This window comes from Polypterus senegalus, unplaced genomic scaffold (genome assembly GCF_016835505.1).
Source record: "Polypterus senegalus isolate Bchr_013 unplaced genomic scaffold, ASM1683550v1 scaffold_1627, whole genome shotgun sequence".
NCBI lineage: Eukaryota > Metazoa > Chordata > Cladistia > Polypteriformes > Polypteridae > Polypterus > Polypterus senegalus.
Genome location: NW_024378417.1, coordinates 1 through 19,560, shown reverse-complemented (window position 1 = coordinate 19,560; position 19,560 = coordinate 1). Strand labels below are relative to the sequence as shown.

At 39.1% G+C, this 19,560-nt stretch overlaps 1 long non-coding RNA gene across 1 annotated transcript; it reads left to right on the top strand.

The window, feature by feature from the left end:
• The first annotated feature begins 1,094 nt into the window (after positions 1-1,094).
• Positions 1,095-4,422, top strand: LOC120519588. The gene is made up of 4 exons (XR_005631584.1): positions 1,095-1,177; positions 2,824-2,944; positions 3,067-3,432; positions 4,375-4,422. It is a non-coding gene; the product is annotated as an uncharacterized LOC120519588 (long non-coding RNA).
• The last annotated feature ends 15,138 nt before the right edge of the window (positions 4,423-19,560 follow it).

Genomic DNA, 19,560 nt, shown 5'->3' with positions numbered 1-19,560 from the left:
GTTGTGTTTTACAAATTAGTTTGAGAATTGTAGGAAAAGACATGGTGAATCTTTTTTTTAAATTACTGTGCCAAACCTTTTTAGTTTTGTAAATATTGGCTATATTGAGAGGTCTTATTTTATTCTTAATTTATTTTGCAAATTTATTTGAGAATTAGGCCATCCAATTAAGATAAATTTTATGTTGTTGGTTGTAAAGATCTGGAAGGATATTTTATTTTATTCTTTATTTTATTTTATTTTTTTTATTCTATTTTTCAGTTTTATTTTTCAAGACGGGCGCTGGTGCCTCCCAGTTAGGAGACCCGGGTTCGCTTCCCGGGTCCTCCCTGCGTGGTGTTTGCATGTTCTCCCCGTGTCTGTGTGGGTTTCCTCTGGGTACTCTGGTTTCCTCCCACAGTCCAAAGGCATGCAGGTTAGGTGGACTGGATTGTGGGTGTGTGTGTCCTGCGGTGGATTGGCTCCCTGCCCGGGATTGGTTCCTGCCTTGTGCCCTGTGTTGGCTGGGATTGGCTTCAGCAGACCCCTGTGTTTGGATTCAACGGGTTGGAAAATGGATGGATGGATTTTTCAAGACTTGGTGAATTGATTTTTTTTTATAACTTGGCCTACCCTTTTTAGTTTTGTTAATATTGGCAATAGTGAGAAGTGTTATTGTTGGGTTCGAATATATTTGAAATAGGCCATCCAATTAAGGTAAATGTCATGTTTTTAGTTGTTATAATCTGATGAGGAATATTTTATTTTATTTTTTGTTGTTTTATTTTTCAGTTTTCCTCCTGAGGGATTGCCACCTTATCGTGGTCAGGGGGTTTACGTGCCTCAGTGACCATAAGAGGTACACCAGTAGAAGCTTAGCCTTCAGGTGGGACACCCAAGTTGGACAGGTCTTAGGGTAGAGGTCTGATGAAGTGCAATACAATGACATGACAAAAACAGTTATCCAGAACACCCCCACCACCACCCCTTTCCCGCCTCCGTCACCACCATGTGCCCCCTTCACATTTCTGTCTGCCCCCTTAAATATGCCTGTCTAGAACGGCCCAGGCTGGCGCCCCGTTCAGGATTTGTTGAATGAAAATGCAGCTGTTTACTGGCTGTTTGAATCGCATTGGGATTTTTTTTTTAAACTCTTGAAATAAAACCCGAACGCCCATGTTCGGAAAAATGGAACCGGGTACGTTAAATTTCGGCCATAGCATTAAAGAATAAATCCCAACCTTTTGGTTTTCCAACCTGTTTAATGTTCGTGTTTGCATGGCGAACTTGATCAGATCAGCCATATTTGTGCCAATAACAGGTGTGCCTTTATATAAAAATTCCCCTCTTTAATTCCAGGACGTTGTGCACGGGTTTTGTGTCATTTTCTGAATTAGCATTTCCGTTTTTATCGGTGTCTCTGAGAGACGGATTCCAAAACATCTCTTATGACAATATCACTCCTGTCAGTGGTTGGTGCAACGATGTGGTCTGGGATGGCGCTTCAGTTTCTGGTAGAATCAGAGTCAATGTAGACTTCTGTGATTCCCGTTGTCTCAATAGACTCAGATATCGCTGCAAAGTATGAAAATACAATTCCACTTTTTCATGCGGTGATAGGGCACTATTTTGTAAAATACTCATGGTCAAGAGTTTAGAATATCATAAAAGAAAATCTTTCTTCTTGTCTGGCATCATATTTTCTACACTATAAAATTCTATAGCCAGTCTAGGTCGGATTTTGCATTGTGTGCAATAAAAGTGTAATTCTTAAACTTTTTATCTATAAACGTAGAGATTAATCTTTCAACACAATCAAACTCCCAGCTTATGGTACCGTCCATGTGTAAAGCGTATATGTAATTCGGTTCATGTACACCAGTGTCTTGCTGACATTCAAAATCATAAAATATATATTTTTTTTGATACCGGGCTCTTTAACAATGGTTGCATATAACATAAGTGACTGTCGCAGCTCATGATTGTTTCTTTGCAATGTGAGCATAAGTTCAGTTTGCAAACATGAGTAAGGGCCGTAGCACTGACAACAAGCGCAGTTTTCTTTTCGACTCGCATGTTTGCTTATTTTGGTGTTTACCGAGGCTGTCGTTTGATTGACAGATGATTTTCATATCGGACATCTAATTAAACAGACTGTTACTTCAATGCAAGAAGCATCGAGGCAGGCCCTGCAAGTATTGGCACAAACATGGCGATCTTTGTCAGAATATGCAGCATGACAAATTTCACAAAAATAATTAGCCCCGATAAATTTCTTCGCATCTAAAATTCCATAATAATGTTCGCTGTGTAATAGAAGAAAAATCACTTTATTATCTGTCGGCGTAGGACCCGTTGTCAAGTATTTCCACCCACTCTCATGCATGTATAGCACCTTTATAGAAACATCTAATAGACGCTCAAATTTTTCTAAAAAAAGAATTTTTAAAGACATGTGATGGGACCGAAAGCCTCGGGCCTCGTGAATAATAAGAATTGGGTATGTTGTGGTAAGCGCTGGTGGTCATCTCCTTATGACCGAGACCTAGCAGGCTGGCATTGTCCACTGCTGTTAAGGTCAGAAGGAGACACCGACGCTTGTTTAGCAGCTAACAGTTCTTTTGACCGAGCTGAAGTAGGTTGGCTGAGCCCACCACTTTACAAGGTTTTAACCAGCTACGCTTACCCGTGTCCCTGTGTTGCTTGGCCAGTCAAGCGTTCTTGCTGGGGATTAATAAAGTATCTATCTATCTATCTATCTATCTATCTATCTATCTATCTATCTATCTATCTATCTATCTATCTATCTATCTCGACACACCATCATCTGTTTTCTTTTACTAGAAAGAAGCAAGACATGGATTCTACAACAATGAAACCAACCGATAAAGCAGAGGCCGATGTCATCATTTTAGAAGAATACCAGTCTGTAGGATGTGGAGGTGAAGCAGAGAAGTCTAATCAGGTCATTTTGAATGGATGCCTTTTATAAATGTTCTTGGCTTTCAGAGATGTTTTTTTTCTTGGCTTTCACAGCTGTATTGCCTTTTCTTGACTTTCACACCTATTTTACTTTATTCTTTAAAGGAGGTGCCAAAAAGAGAAACTCACCAGTCCGTGTAAAAGACCGAAGCACCAGCTGGATTCAGCACGACTTTTGACAAGAAAAAGACGGACACACCTGGCCTAGACAGCACGACCTTGGACATGGTGAGTCTGGACTTTAAGAACATTTCTGTTCAGTCTATTTGAATGGCGGTACTAAATAGGTTCTGATTTTATTTTATTTTAACTTGACAGATTGCATGTGGGGAGCCCAAGTATTATGCAAAAGAAGAGCTTTCAGCCACTTTGAAAGTTCTTATCGATAAAAAGAAAGATGCTTTAAAACCAGAAGTTAAAGATTTAATTTGTGACATTGAAAGGCTTACTGAGAGAATGCCTGCCTTAGTGGTGTGTTTCCTTTTTTAGGGCAGAAGGGCGAATTTAAAAACCCTAATGGCTATTTCATGTGTGACTAGATGTATCTACAGATCAATAGGGAATACCATTCCTGTAATGACACGTGGTACGTTTTTGTGTCTTTTAAGACGTGTGGCTTATATCTGCTCCAACAGTAATGACGATTCTGTTGAGAAAGCCGTCCAGTTGGCTTCTGAAATAATGTCCAGAATCCTATGTTGTGCTGATACCCCGTCAGGAATATGTATATGTTTCGTGTGGGAATATAACTTTTCTTTTTTTCCCCATTATAGACTGACTTTAAGATGGCGGTGAGGTCTTTAAACACATTGTAAAAGCTTGTTCAACTTCAAATCTGAAGTCTCAAGACCTGTGTGTAATTCTCCAAACACTTGTCAGCCATCACAGTCACAGAGCCGGATTGATTTTAATGAAGCGTTGTGTGAAGTCTGTTGTAGCTCACGTGGTCAGTAGCTGTGTAAGAGACGTATTAACGGGGTCTTGTTTAGCATGCCGTTTGGGTGACGAGTCTCAGGATGGGCACACTTGTCTTTTACTAGAATCTGATTCTGAGGAGATGCACCCTTGTGTTTCCAGCATCTGTCAACAGATCAGTATTTAAAGATTAACACAAACGGTGTTTTCTATGTTTAAACCATTGTGTGGATTAAGAATTGTGAAACTGACTAAAATTCATATTCTCAACTGTCTGAAGCAGTTTGTTGCTGAAGTAAACACTTTTCAGCTTATACAAAAGATGCACCGTGCAGCAAAACCCAAGATTTGAACTTGTCTCTAATCACCATTACAGTTATTTTTTAAAGCCAAAATCGATTTACAGAAACCTAAACAAACTGCATTATCCATGCTAAACAAGACCTGTTTGTGTCGTATTTTCTGTCGGATGTTTGTATTTAGTTTTTTTGTTGTCAGATGAACTGAGACTCAGCAACTAGAACAAGGAAAACCAGATCCCTGCAGCGTGACACGTAATACAACCTATAGAAGGTCTTCTCCTTATTTTATATCTGCTAGAAAAGATTAATTATGACCACAATTGGTCGCTCAGTCGTCTGGGCTTATGTGTTTAGCTCTGTTGAACATTTAGGAGAAAAATGCGCTGAATGTCAAGAGAACAAATGGATACCAGATGGACACATTTGTAATTTTTGGTTCTCTAAACCATTTATTGAATATAAACAGTTTATTGATGCTCCAAAGGGCTTGATGAGATAGACTTGTGTCCTGTGTGCTGCTTTGTTAAAAATGTATAATCTCCATTGTTTTCGTAAAGCTATCAAGAATGATGTGGATGATATTATAGCTGAATATGAGCAGAGAGAGACACTCAGTGATGGATACGCACAACTGATTCAGCCTGTGAAGACCAGCGTTATGTGGTCGGCTCTGTTCTAAACAGAGAAAATAGGCTGACATAATGTAGTGAAATACAAATATATAAAGTATGTGCTGGCTTAAACATTTTATTTTAGGTGTATTACCGACTCACTGATGGGTTTGGACCTGGTTTGCATTTTCATTTGCGTACTCGTATATTTATACATTTTCTTGTGTTTTGTTTTCTTTTCAAGTGAATTGCTAATCTGTATACAAATAAGCTTGTGTGAATATTTTACTGCTGTTTCTCCTTCTTTTATTCATACTTTAAACAATTTTAATGTATAGCAAACAATTTGTAACTCAAAGTGAAGACCAGATCTTATTTTGCTATGTTTGGAATTTTGCTTCAATAAAACTTGTTGTTTTAAAACACTTTGGCATCTTTTTATTTTGAATTATTGAATAAAACATGTTTTTTAGACACTTTGGTATCTGAAATATGCCTTGCTTTATAAAGGGCATGGTTTTACATGGTGGGCAAGGTAATGGCATGCCCTGGGTGTGTTTGAGATACGCTACCAGGTTCCTTGGGTGTGTAATAGATTTTCTCTAAAGTTTTCTGGTACTTCCTCTAACCGGGTCTGTCACTCACGCTCTCTGTACTCTCTGTACACACCCCGGGCGCTGCACGCAGATAGGACCAGGATGTCTGCTCCATCCCATTGCTGACTTACCTTTTTGACACCTTACAGGGTCCTGAAGGTCCATCTCAGATCACAAAGATGATCAGCCCCTGTTTTTAGGACCAAGACCGGCTGAACCATTTTCCTTACGCATGACTGACAAAAGGACCGATTCCGGTCAAACATCGCGCACACGACAACGGGGCAGAGTCGGGGAAACACCCTGCCCTATAAATAAGTTGGCAGCAGGTGGATACAGGAAATGCCAGGGGGGTGGGACATACACCTCTCAAAAACCTTAGGATGTATAATAGTGATGCACATTTAGTACTTTTTCAGCATACCTACTGGGAGTCGTGTCTGCAACCAGGAAAACCTGTTTCTGGGACAGCTGCCAATAGTGGTTGTTTTTGGATTTGTTGACAACGCGGCCTTCAGTGGTAACTTCACACACAAGCCCTAATTTTAAACATAACAACATCAACTTCATGGCTCTTTACCTGGATGGAGAGTAGATACCCAGCAGCCTCTGCAGCCTGATTTTACTAATGGTCACTGTGTCAGAGAATATTTTCAACTGGTGGAAACCGCAGACAAGAGGATGAAAGATACGGCACTGTTAGTCGATCGTGAAGAGTTTGCTAGACGGGATTCACTTTCTACATTCAACCTAAGCACTGATATGGAATCAACAGGACACGATTCAGTCATCAAAACAGGCAACCTCAGGGCTGAAATAAGATTTGCTGAACCACTGCAAGATACACTGAATATGATTGTGTGTGCAGTTTGTGACAACATCATTGAAATTAACATGTGCTGGCAGTTAAGCCATGACATGTTCAGACATGCGGCCTCTGGACACCGAGCAGCTCAGGACCACCCTTGCATCGGGGCCACTGACACGCAGCCATTTTCTGGATGTATTCCCTTCAAATCAACTGTCCAAGGAGAAGCTGGCTGCCAGACCTCTGCTTATGATCGTAAACACAAACCCCCATGATAAACCCGGAAAGCACTGGATTGCCATTTACCTTGCAGATCACCGAAAAGCTGAAGTTTTGACTCTTATGGAATTCCTCCAGATTCTGAAATATTTCCCAGAGTTATTATGAAATTTTTGAAGCTTAATGCTAACTGCATCACTTATAAACGTATTCTGTTACTGTTTACTTAGGTGTGTGCAGAATTCCAGCGGATCACAAACCAGAACCCGCACAACACATTCTATGCAGAACTTGATCATCACATCCCACACTTGATGACCTTGTTTAGGCAGAAGGTATCCAAAACTGGAAATATTGCAGATTCTTTGGCTGGCATTTTGAAAGCCCATGACAAACAGGTAGTAAACCGCCTATTTCAAAGTTACAGAAGTGAAATATGAGCTTTTTAATTAGCAAACTTGCATGTGTGTTATTAGTTACTGTTGCAGAATGCTGTTCCAGTTTGTATCTTATTTTGAGTAAAGTGCACAATCATTGGCTACTTGTCTTTTTACAGAATATCACTACATGTGTATTTCATGGCCCACATAATGCTTAGGATGTTTCGGGGTTAGGACATTGATGACACCTTTATTTGCTGCTGCTAAGGGGGTGAGATTGTTTGGATCACAATGCAGGGTTTGATGTTTGGTTTAGTCACCACATTTTGGACACGGTTTGAATGAAAAACGAAGAGAGCCTAATTCTTGGTGTTTATTTTATGAACTTAATTTATACAACAAAATGCAATTCTGTCTATAATTCTGTTCTCTTTAGGAATTACATGACATACACAGAAAATGTACAACTGTTCTCCATGCACTTCCTGTGTTTCTGTGAGAGACTTGGTCTGGATTTTTGAGAACATGCAAAGTTGGTTATAAACTTATACCACACATTTTAGACTTTAAACTTCCTGCTTGTGATTGTGTATTCTTTGAAGTTATTGATTGTGAAAGAGCTGTGTTTCCATTTCTTTCAGGATATTGATGAGGCAAAGCTTGTGAATGCACCTATGGCCCTTATTACAGTGAACAGGGACAACACCAGCAGTCCAGATCACTGCCAGTCTGAAACATTCTTGGTTGGTATTGAAAGTGAAGCTGCGATTACCCTTCTCAGATTTGTGGATACCCTTGTGGTAATGTTCAGTCTCATATATGCTCAACATCTTAGTTATCCCAAAGGACTGACAAACACTTTGGAATTCTTTCAAAACATTTTGATTAATTTGGAAGATGGCGAATTGTCACCCAGACTGCAGACTCTCAAGAATGATTTGATGGTCAATACCTAGAAACTGATCTGAGAAAATGATGTCTAACCTTTAGAGAATTGTATTGAAAAATTGCACTTTTGGAAATTAGTTTGATATGTAATATACTGAGTCACAATAGTTTTTAAATGTTGCCTCTTTCACTCTGTCTGAGAAAACTCCATCCTTCCTACTTTGATAAAATATTCCTCATCCCTGCGAGGAATCCCCCGTCACCTCTCCGCCCTCCTTCCACCACCGACCGCTCTCAGTTCTCCGATGTCCGATTTCCGTCACCCACCCTCCTATCTCCGTCATCCGCCTTCAGCTCTCCGTCAACCCCTACACTCTCGCCCCCCCAAAAAAAACACACACACACACACAATTATATTTCACAGTAAGAATTTACAGCACGACTCAAACACGGGAACGAAGACGTTAATTGTTGAGTGTCTTTTAATACTGTGTAAGCATACATATTAACACGTGTGCAGTAAAACGTGTGCATTTACGGGGTGATTTCTCAGGCTTAAAAGCTCAACTTTTATTAAAAAGGTAAACGCAAACTTTTTTCATTCTGAAGGGCACAAACCACGTCGGATTTCAGCCGTTAAACGCGAAGATTTCGCTACACCAGATAAATAAGCGCAACATATTATCAGTTGTATTGTATGCTTACAATACATATAGAAATGTGTTCATCGTTAACTCATAGTATGGGATGGTGTTTTTCGACTCAGCTACAGATGCCGATGGAGAGCAGAACTGCTTTGGAAAAATCCGAACGCCTTGAGGCCGATATGGAAGAAGGCAGCGCAGCGCTTTGATTTAAACGATTCCATGTCTTGGTGGGTTTGCGTAGCTTGTTGTCAGTATCTTTACTCCTGTTTTAGTTTTTAAGGCTTAAGGCTTATTGACTGAAAGGGGCATTCATGAAAAAAGTTAGGGCTTTGCTACAGGATACACCCTCCACAAGTCAAGGAAGTTAAAATAAAGATGCTTTATATATTTCTGTTTTATTTAAACCTTTTAAGTCTGTATGGAGGGCGGCACGGTGGCGCAGTGAAAGGTGCCAGTTAGGAGATCCGGGTTCGCATCCCTGCGTGGAGTTTCCATGTTCTCCCCGTGTCTGCGTGTTTTTTCTCCGGGTGCTCCGGTTTCCACACACAGTCCAAAGACATGCAGGTTAGGTGCGTTGGCGATTCTAAATTGGCCCTGGTGTGTGCTTGGTGTGTGGGTGTGTGTGTGCCCTGCATGTGGGCTGGCACCGTGCCCGGGGTTTGTTTCCTGCCTTGCCCCCAGTGTTGCTGGGATTGGCTCCTGTATTTAAGATATAGCGGGTTGGATAATGGATGGATGGAAGTTTGCATGCATAGCCCCATTTGGCTGTTTTAGTTTTTTTTCATTCTTTCTTCAGTGATATTTCAGCAAACCGAGAGCTTGTCAGTTCAAATCCTGGTACTGATACCACTGTGTCACCCTGAGGAAGTCACTTCACCTGCCTATGCTGCAAAATACAAAAGTAATGTAACGAATTGTACTTCAAATGTTGCAAGATGCTAGGATAAAGGCATGCGTCAAATAAATAAATATGTATTATACACATAGGAACTATTCATTTATTTTCAGTGAAGTCATCTGCAGCAAACCTTTATAAATGAGGGTTTCTCCTTTTTAGATAGTGCAAACTGTTTTCTCTTGGAGGGCTTTTTTCATTTCATTGAAAATTAAAGCAGCAACTGCCAAAATATGTAGCTTTCTTATTAATTTTTCAACATTGTGTAAAATAACTTCATAAAGTAATATAAAAGGTTTAAATACTGGCTATCCTTTTACACTAAAATATTACTAAAGAGATACAAAAAAGTAAAATGCATCTGTTGTTTTCTTTAGGGAGATTAAATATTACTGAAGAAAGAAAAAAAAAACTAAAACGGCCAAATGGGGCTCACCATAGGAACTTAAAAGGTTTAAATAAAACAGAAATTATATATACCTTTATTTTAACTTCCTTGACTTGTGGAGGGTGTATTTTATAGCAAAGCCCTAACTTTGTTCATGAACGCCCCTTTCAGTCAATAAGCCTTAAAAACAGGAGTAAAGATACTGACAACAAGCTACGCAAACCCACCAAGACATGGAATCGTTTAAATCAAAGCGCTGCGCTGCCTTCTTCCAGATCGGCCTCAAGGCGTTCGGATTTTTCCAAAGCAGTTCTGCTCTCCATCGGCATCTGTAGCTGAGTCAAAAACACCATCCCATACTATGAGTTAACGATGAACACATTTCTATATGTATTGTAAGCATACAATACAACTGATAATATGTTGCGCTTATTTATCTGGTGTACCGAAATCTTCGCGTTTAACGGCTGAAATCCGACGTGGTTTGTGTCCTTCAGAATGAAAAAAGTTTGCGTTTACCTTTTTAATAGAAGGTGAGCTTTTAAGCCTGAGAAATCACCCTGTAAATGCACACGTTTTAATGCACACGTGTTAATATGTATGCTTACACAGTATTAAAAGACACTCAACAATTAACGTCATTTACCTTCGTTCACGTGTTTGAGTCGTGCTGTAAATTCTTACTGTGAAATATAACTGACAAATAATTCAGTGAATAAACTTGTGAAGAAGCTGCACTGTAAACTCGAACAAGTTAGCAAAACTTAAAATAAATGAGGCAATAAGCTGCCACAAAAAAATTCAGTTAATTAACTTAAAATGTTAATTTTTTCAAACCTATTATTTTTGAGTAAGTGACTTGTAATAATTACCTCAAGTTAAATTAAATTACTGCATATTTATACTCAAATATTTTAGTAATATGTAATAATAATTAAAAATGTTATTCTCAGATCAAATTAAGAATGTGTAACTTAAAAATGATAAGTTTAAAGCATTGCCTATTTTGAGTTATCTAAAGACAAAATGTATTAGTTATAATTATACCTTTAATTAAATAAAACTCAGGCATGTACTGTTGTCATTCAAAAGTTTCATTTGAACATTTACTGCAACATTAATAAAATGCTATAATAAAAATACAAAACATACACAGACATAGTGCAACAGGTTACATAAAATAACATAACCTTCTTTAAATTTTAACCTTTTCTACTTTATGGCTACCTCTACATCAGTGTCAGATCAAATGCTCTGGATTACAGGATTTTAGTGTTCCCAACTGTGCCATTATGCTAGAGATTCTAACAATTTTCAGACTGAAGGACAATTTAATACGTGTGCAACATTTGTGGTGAGACAGAGTGAAACGGGCAACATTTAAAAACTATTGTGACTCAGTATATTACATATCAAACTAATTTCCAAAAGTGCAATTTTGCAATACAATTCTCTAAAGGTTAGACATCATTTTCTCAGATCAGTTTCTAGTTATTGACAATCAAATCATTCTTGAGAGTCTGCAGTCTGGGTGACAATTCGCCATCTTCCAAACTAAGCAAAATGTTTTGAAAGAATTCCAAAGTGTTTGTCAGTCCTTTGGGATAACTAAGATGTCGAGCATATATGAGACTGAACATTACCACAAGGGCATCCACAGATCTGAGAAGGGTAATCGCAGCTTCACTTTCAATACCAACCAAGAATGTTTCAGACTAGCAGTGATCTGGACTGCTGGTGTTGTCCCTGTTCACTGTAATAAGGGCCATAGGTGCATTCACAATCTCTGCCTCATCAATATCCTGAAAGAAATGGAAACACAGCTCTTTCACAATCAATAACTTCAAAGAATACACAATCACAAGCAGGAAGTTTGAAGTCTAAAATGTGTGGTATAAGTTTATAACCAACTTTGCATGTTCTCAAAAATCCAGACCAAGTCTCTCACAGAAACACAGGAAGTGCATGGAGAACAGTTGTACATTTTCTGTGTATGTCATGTAATTCCTAAAGAGAACAGAATTGTAGACAGAATTGCATTTTGTTGTATAAATTAAGTTCATAAAATAAAAACCAAGAATTAGACTCTCTTAGTTTTTCATTCAAACCGTGTCCAAAATGTGGTGACTAAACCAAACATCAAACCCTGCATTGTGATCCAAACAATCTCACCTCCTTAGCAGCAGCAAATAAAGGTGTCGTCAATGTCCTTACCCCGAAACATCCTAAGCATTATGTGGGCCATGAAATACACATGTAGTGATATTCTGTAAAAAGACAAGTAGCCAATGATTGTGCACTTTACTCAAAATAAGATACAAACTGGAACAGCATTCCACAACAGTAACTAATAACACACATGCAAGTTTGCTAATTAAAAAGCTCATATTTCACTTCTGTAACTTTGACATAGGCAGTGTAGTACCAGTTCGTCATGGACTTTCAAAATGCCAGCCAAAGAATCTGCAATCTTTCCAGTTTTGGATACCTTCTGCCTAAACAAGGTCATCAAGCGTGGGATGTGATGATCAAGTTCTGCATAGAATGTGTTGTGCGGGTTCTGGTTTGTGATCCGCTGGAATTCTGCACACACCTAAGTAAACAGTAACAGAACATCAGTACATATCAATTCAATAGAAATATTAAATGGGACATAAGCACTGGAGCATCATTGAAACAACAGATAAACCATTTTACCTCAGACTCTATGTGGAGAGCAGACCAGAGGTCCAGGATCTCTTTCACTGGTGGGCTGGATTGGATGATGGTCTGGCATCTCAGGGCAAATGTGGCCTGCATCATCCTGCTAATCAGAGGTCAATTTCTCACAGTCTTCTTTAGCTTTTCAATGCTGATGATGCCACTGCAGAAATCTGATGCAAGGTTATGTTGATGTACTCGACTCTTATGAGAATTAAATGAAGAGTACACATTTGTACTCTGGTTACAGGCCCTGTATGGACATAACACTGCTTCATGGTTTTTTAAATGTCTTCTGTAGTGACAGAGTAATGCAGATTCAGTAAAAGGTTGCTGAAATGTGCACCAAGGACAGCTGAATACTGAACAGTCATTGTGAGTGTAACTGCTGTGTTCATGATATCTTGACAAGTGAGTTATCAAAGCATTTAGTGTCTGAAATGTGCACATGCAATTATCGTACAGGCGTGGCAGGGGGCTAACTCTTGAAAAATGACTGAGCTCCAGTCTATAATGTTTAAAGAATTGGGTTCTGGAGCTCAAAACATCTGAACACAATTTATAGCCCCAAGCATTTCTAGATACCACAGCCTGCAAACATATTTAAAAAGATTATTTTGGAGTGTATGTTTTTGTTATGACATTAATAATTAACAAAATTAAAATATTCAGATTTTTAAGTTTACAGTTACTTTTAAAATGTATCAATATAACCAAATTATCAAACCTCTTTACGGAAGCACTGGCAGCTCTGTGACTTAGCTGGACAGGAGTTCATTCTGTTTTAATGATTTTTAAAATAGTTTTTGCAATGTTTTCAACTGCACCTCACTGAAATACATTAAATATTGAAATTACCTCAGTACAGCATTCAATCCGTACCTTTAAATACCATTACTGCTGTAATAGAAACACCTTCATTTCAGATATTAAAAATACAAAACCGTTAGCAGGATCCACTTCAGTTCGCATCGGAACTTCTCAAAATGCACGCTCCTCCAAAAAGTATTTAGAAAAAGTAGAGAAAAAAGAAAATCAACGAGCTTTCAAGAATGACACCACACCACCTCGCGACAGTAATAAACCACTTATCGATAACCATAAAGAAACTTTGAACTACTAGTTGCATTAGCGTTATAACGTAACTTATGTGATACCGTTAAAAAGACAGACTAATTTAGCAAGAGCCAAAAATTAGCGGAGTTTGTTGGCTGTTCATCCACACTCCTTCAGTTTGTCTTTTTTCTACCACAGAAATAACACAGAGCTATTGCAACGACAAGGCTGTTGGATAAAGACACATAAATTCAGTTTTACACACTGGACTCATACATATCAACAAACTAACAAAACTATGGTTATTTTTTAGTTTATATTATATATTATGACGATAAATAATTCCTCTGCATTTTTCCGTCTTTCTTTCCCGCGTCGCAGTGGTGAAGACGCATAGAACAGACGTAATAAAGCAGACACATTAACATCATAACTCGAGAATTCACAGTGACAGTGACTTTATAATTCTGAGTATTAGGTATTTAATCCAAAACTAAGTTGTACATCATCAAATAAATTAAGTTTACAAAACTCAAAATTATATTGCCAGTTAGAACAACATTAAATTTTTAAGTTAGTGGAACTTTTAAGAAAGACTAGCAGAATACCCGCGCTTCGCAGCGGAGAAGTAGTGTGTTAAAGAAGGTACGAAAAAGAAAAGGAAAAATTTTTAAAATAACGTAACATGATTGTTAATGTAATTGTTTTGTCACTGTTATGAGTGTCGCTGTGATATACTGTATATATATAGCAAAATACCCGCACTTCGCAGCGATGTCATGTGTTAAAGAAGTTATGAAAAAGAAAAGGAAACATTTTAAATATAATGTAACATGATTGTCAAAGTAATTGTTTTGTGTATTTGGTGGCAGCGTCACAAAGTTATTTTCGTCTAGCTGCATCAGAAAATGTACCATGACGTCTGACATGCCTCCTTTTTACTGTTTTCTCACAGCTTGGATTGCTGCTGTCATATATATATATATACACACACACACACACACACACATACATACATACATACATATATATATATATATATATATATATATATATATATATATATATATATATATATATATATATATATACACACATATACATGGGAGTTGAAGCTACTTCTGACAGGAGACTCTGCCAGCCGCTCCCAGCAGACCCTCACAACACGCTTGGGCCTACCAGGTCTGACCGCATCTTCCCCACCATCGAAGCCAACTCACCACCAGGTGGTGATCAGTTGACAGCTCGGAGTATTTTGCAGACTTTAGCGATTAAGAAGATCGTTGAGATCTCTCTTCACCCGAGTGTCCAAGACATATGGCCGCAAGTCCATGACACTTTATAATTCGCCGCTGGGGAGTACTGTACCACAAAGTCGATCATCGACCTGAGGGCTAGGGTGTCCTGGTGCCAAGTGCACATATGAACACCCTTATGCTTGAACATGGTGTTCGCTATGGACAATCCGTGACGAGCACAGAAGTCCAATAACAAAACACCGCCGGGTTCAGATCGGGGCCATTCCTCCCAATCACGCCTTCCAGGTCTCACTGTCATTGCCCACGTGAGCATTGAAGTCTCCCAGCAAAACGAGGGAATCCCCAGAAGGTATGCCCTCTAGCAACCCTCCAGAGACTCCAAAAGGGTGGATACTCCAAACTGCTGTTCGGCGATACGCACAAACAACAGTCAGGACCCTTCCCCACCCGGCGGAGGGAGGCCACCCTCTCGCCCACCGGGTAAACCCCAATGCACAGGCTCCGAGTCGGGGCAATAAGTATGCCCACACCTGCTCGGCGCCTCACCGGGGCAACTCCAGAGTGGTAGAGAGTCCAGCCCCTCTCAAGGAGATTGGTTCCAGAGTCCAAGCTGTGCGTCGAGGTGAGTCCGACTATATCTAGCCGGAACCTCTCACCTTCCGCACTAGCTCAGGCTCCTTCCCTTCAGAGAGGTGACATTCCACGCCCCAAGAGCCAGTTTCTGTAGCCGAGGATCAGACCGCCAAGGTCCCGCCGCCACCACCCAACTCACATTGCACCCAACCTCCTTGGCCCTCCCATAGGTGGTGAGCCCATGGGAGGTATATATATATATATATATATATATATACATACATATCTTCATATCTACATATCTATATACATATCTACATATACACATATATATATACATACCTATCTACATCATATATACACACACATACATACACACACACAAATTATATATATATTTATGTATGTGTGTGTGTGTGTGTGTATATATATATATATATATATATATATATATATATATATATATATATATATAATGTAGATAGGGTTTGTGTGTATATATATATATATATACATACATACATATATATACACATACATATACTTGTGTGTATGTTTGTATGTGTCTATATGTGTGTGTATAGCTTTGGTCACTGAGTGCAAGGGAAAAATAATAAAATATAGTCTATAAGTTATTAAACAGTAAAACATTAACGTTTTAAGAAGTACAGGTACATTGAGCACTACTGGAGTGGTTGTGGGTAAACTACATTTTAAAGACGGTGTAACACAACAGGTAAGTAACTAACAGCAGCTAAAATGTATATGGATCATCTCTCGGTAGTAGATCCCTTTTGAAAGGCGCTACACGATGGCTGTGGTATAGAAATTACATTTTCTATGTGAACGCTCAAATTTGTGCCTCTGGTAATGTGCCTTACCGCATTTAAAGAAAATTAGTTTTGTGTCCTCTGCAGTGTTAAGCGAGAAAGGCTTTGGTTTGGGATAAAAGGAAAAAAGGTGTAAAGAAAGGAAAGTTGCCTTTTTCTTTTATATAGTATAGAGAGATGTGTTCGCTGACGTTATGATCGCCTTTTGGGGACAGTCGCGGTGGATCTTGTGTAGATTGGTGAGACGTCCCCGCCATTAATCGGCTGTGATGGCAGTGTCAGTCCTGCACTCGTGTGCATGAATTCATAATCCGAGTTTAGGACCTCATAATCGTATACGTGCAAAAGAAAGTGTGAATCGCCTTAATATTATTTTGCCGTGGTGTAGAAAAGGGGTCCCGTGTTTGCACTTGTCTGGGCTATAGCGCAGGGGGAGGATGAAAAAAATTAAAAGTGCTCACTTTGACTTAAAGCAGAAGCGCAGTCAGCGTCTCAAAGGCCGGCACAGCTATGCATGCACGCTGGCTGCTCGACTTTTGCTGGGCAGGAGACCCCTTTTGTACACACGTTCATGATATCAAAAGTCTCAGCCTCTTTGGAGGTAATTCATATATTATATATATAGCAAAATACCCGCTACCGCAGCGAGAAGTAGTGTGTTAAAGAAGTAATGAAAAAGAAAAGGAAACATTTTAATAATAACGTAACATGATTGACATTGTCATGAGTGTTGCTGTCATATATATGCCTGCCTAAATAAGTCACGCCGCTTTGCTCTTACTTTATTTACCGCTCATTTAATCATGGCTAATGGCGGAAAAATTATAAAATGGAAGGAGGATGGCTTTACCAAAACAATTATTGATGGCGAACCGATTATTCATAAAGCTTGAATTGGTGATCTGTTTTTCTGTGTTAACCTCATATTTTTTCATACTTCTTCTCAAACTAAGGTGGTGCGAGGGTAAAATGAATCGCAATGCGCTGATCAGTGTAATCGGTGTACCAGGAAATCATGCATTGACAAAAGCTCCCCTTTGCTTGTAATGCAAAGTGTGATTAAATGCATTATTTTTAACGATTATGGAGCACATGCATCAAGCTTCTCAGCTGTGCTTGTGCTAAGAAAAGGAAAGATTTTAAAAATAACGTAACACGATTGTCAATGTAACCTTTTGTAAGTAGTGCCTGGAGGATTCAGTGTGGAGAAACTCTAGAGAGAGCGTGTGTATTAACTTGTGGATTTTTCTGTGAGTATTTGGTGGCAGTCTGACGAAGTTGCTTCGGAAGACGGCGTTAGCTGCAGAGCTCAGCTCAGAGTGAAATGGGATGAATGGGCGGGGAGATGATGACGTGACTTCCCACCCGCCTTTAACTGTCAATCCCCACAAACAGTGTCTCGGAATTTGCATAAGCACACCCCTTCACCTATAATTTTAACTTAGTTACAAAGTGATCAAAACTCCCGTTTATATCCTGCGTCCTCTCATTAAACTTGTATCCCGCATTACCTGTGGGCATGTGAAACGCCAGCGGTAGCCTGTCTATGAACTTAATTTAAAGTTTAGGTTTACACCTTGCTATCTTTCCGAGGTAGCAGCACTCATGAATATGGTAGTATATGTCACTCGCTCGCTTCTTATTGTTTCGCTGCCTTCTCAATTATATAATGCATGTTTTCTTAAGCGCTTTTGGAGGTCTTCCTGGTTTTCACGCACTGCGTTGACAGTCAGTTAACGTGATTACGTGGAAGGCGTGATGATGTCACACGAAACTCCACCCCCCCATGTCATTGCAGCTCAACTCCATTACAGTTAATGGAGAAAAATACCTTCCAGTTATGACCATTAGGCATAGAATTTTGAAATGAAACCTGCCCAACTTTTGTAAGTAAGCTGTAAGGAATGAACCTGCCAAATTTCAGCCTTCTACCTACACGGGAAGTTGGAGAATTAGTGATGAGTCAGTGAGTGAGTGAGTGAGTGAGTGAGTGAGTGAGTGAGGGCTTTGCCTTTTATTAGTATAGATTTAAGTTTACACAACTTAAGAAAATTAAGTTATTTGGACTGCACAGTTTACAGTGTGGAGCTGGAGTCTTACGTCATTTCAGTAACAAAAAGGCCGTGATGTGTGGGGTGAGTGTGGGGGTTGACGGAGAGCTGAAGGCGGATAATGGAGATAGGAGGGTGGATGACGGAAAACGGACATCGGAGAACTGAGAGCGGACGGTGGTGGAAGGAGGGCGGAGGGGTGACAGGGGATTCCTCGCAGGGAGGAGGAACATTTTGTCGAAGGTAGTAGGAAGGATGGAGTTTTCTCGGAGGGAGGATTATGTCCTAAAATGGACACGGTATGACTGGGCCTCTGGCTCTGCAGCTGAAACACCCAGGTTAGTTAGACAGATCAGAAAACGCCCAGTCTTTAGAAAGTCAACAATTTAAAAATCACACATGGCTCACAGTATGAATAAAAGTGTTTTAAAAATAAATGTGAAAGAATAGTGTTTTAATATGACGGTTTATTAGTATGTATTATTGCTATTATTATTATTATTTTAATTTAGATAATTTTGTTTGATTGTGTCATAACTCTGTTAACTCTGTGAAAATACTTTTACATCACTGTATTAATGCTTAGAAAATAAAGGAAGCAACTTGTTTTAACTCTTTCAGGGCTGATGTTGACTTTTGTCAAAAGGAGAAGTTGACAATGGTAATCGACTGTAAACTGTGACAAAACCAACTGTTATGTTTTAGTTGGACTCTCGTTGTCTGAAGGAACGTTAGATTCATTGGTTTGACCGAGATTTCTTGTGCTCGCTTGAGTAGCAGGGCGCAAATAATGGCAAAAATGGGACTGACATCTGGTGAGAGATCAAAGCGAATGTGTAAAGCAAAATACTCCGCAGACGAAATTTACCTATTATCTCTGAACTGGACCATGACTTGTCAGACTCCGATTTTGATACAAGTGATCGAAAACAAATGTGATGTTCCAGCTTCAGCTGGTTTGTTCCCAGCTAATCGCGGTACTGATAATCTTCACTAGGTAGGACTGCCACTTAACAATGATAAGAGGTAGAAACCACATTGCAATGCACTGCAACCGTGATTGCTGCTGCTGCTGCCCCAGCCATGTGAAGAATAGCCTGGCAGCAAACCTGCTGCACATTCTTGGATAACTGGCAGCCATAGCATGTAGCAACAGATGTTTATTTCTGTGTGAAACCATTGCTTTTCAGAAATTATTTTTTGGAAAAAAATATTCAGCCCTCAAAGAGTTAATGTACAGTATTTTATTATTGTGTATTATGATTATTATTAGTATTTTCATTTAGATCATTTCATTTGTTTGATTGTATCATGACTCTGTTAACTCTGTGGAAATACTTTTACAACATGTGTTATTACTGTGTGAACATTTTAAAAAATAATAAATAAATACATAAAATATAAACATACAGACCCTTTAATTTTTATCTGTCTGATTATTGGATTATTCGTTATAATAACCACAGACACTTTTATGTTGG